Source organism: Puntigrus tetrazona, chromosome 7, assembly GCF_018831695.1.
Source record: "Puntigrus tetrazona isolate hp1 chromosome 7, ASM1883169v1, whole genome shotgun sequence".
In the NCBI taxonomy this organism is placed as follows: Eukaryota; Metazoa; Chordata; class Actinopteri; order Cypriniformes; family Cyprinidae; genus Puntigrus; species Puntigrus tetrazona.
In genome coordinates this window covers 39471451-39472652 of record NC_056705.1, presented here as the reverse complement: position 1 = coordinate 39472652, position 1202 = coordinate 39471451, and positions in this window count along the sequence as shown.

The window sequence follows — 1202 nt, the reverse complement described above, 5'->3', positions numbered from 1 at the left end:
GCCTCCTTCGGCGAAGCGCGCGGATCACAATATAAACAACACGCTTTCTCACGTTTTATGTTTCCATGCATATCTGCAATATATATATATATATATATATCTATATATATATATATATATATATGCAGAATAGCATCGACCTGTCTAGATGCTAGCTCCCTTGCCTCGTTATTCTACTTGTACAGAATTAAATCATGTGGTTGTGAGAGTTTATAATTTATGAGATTAAAATAATATTCTTGTGAGCTGTGCCATGTACCTAAAGTAAGGTACATACTAGGGAGGCCAAAGCTGTTTATTGTTTATTTACATTGCTGTTTTTGCTGTGACAGTGTCTTAGTGCACTTTATATATATACTACTGTTTTGAGGAAATAAGTCAGTTTGAATAATAGCAATGATGTTAGTATCGTTTTTAACGAATATATATTTGATAATTTAAAAAAATTAAATAATTTTGATATTTTATTTTACACTGCAGTATTTAAGAGTTGCAATACATGTCTCAAAATAGATCCTGTTGAGTCATCATTTACTTTTTTTTTTTTATTATTATTATTATTATTATTGTTGTTGTCAAAAAACTGCAAGGTTTGTTTTTAATTGAAAAAAAGGTTCATTTATAAACGTTTCATTAATTTTAAGCTTGTAATATTTAAAGTTTGTAATTTAAAATTACTATAGTAATATTCTTGTGAACTGTAACAAGTAAAACTACTTAAACTACACTGTAAAAAAAAAAAAAAAAAAAATCTGTAAAATAAGAAAAAACTCATCACATTAATTTTACAAATATTTCTGTTAGCTCTGGTAAAACTGAAATTGTAAAATTCCTTCATAAATCAGTGTATCGTGGCATTTTTACAGAATTTTTTTCTTCCTGAAAAACCGCTCATGTGCACCGAGGTCAAAAACACAAAGGCCGCTCACACCAAATCTTATTTTAATTTAATTAATACATGATCTACCTTTTTTTTTTTGACAGCATCCACATTTTGCAGTATTTTTACACAAGTGCCTAAAACGTTTAACAGCACTGGAGCGTCGCAGGTGGGTTTCTTGAAGCACGGTCCTTGTGGATAAAGTTCAGGGATGCGTTTCCGGAGCATCGTAAGCCTAAGTTGATCAACGGGTCTACGGTGCATTTAAACCAACGATGCTTTCGGGGAAACGCAGCCCCGATGAATGAAATGTAAACCGATA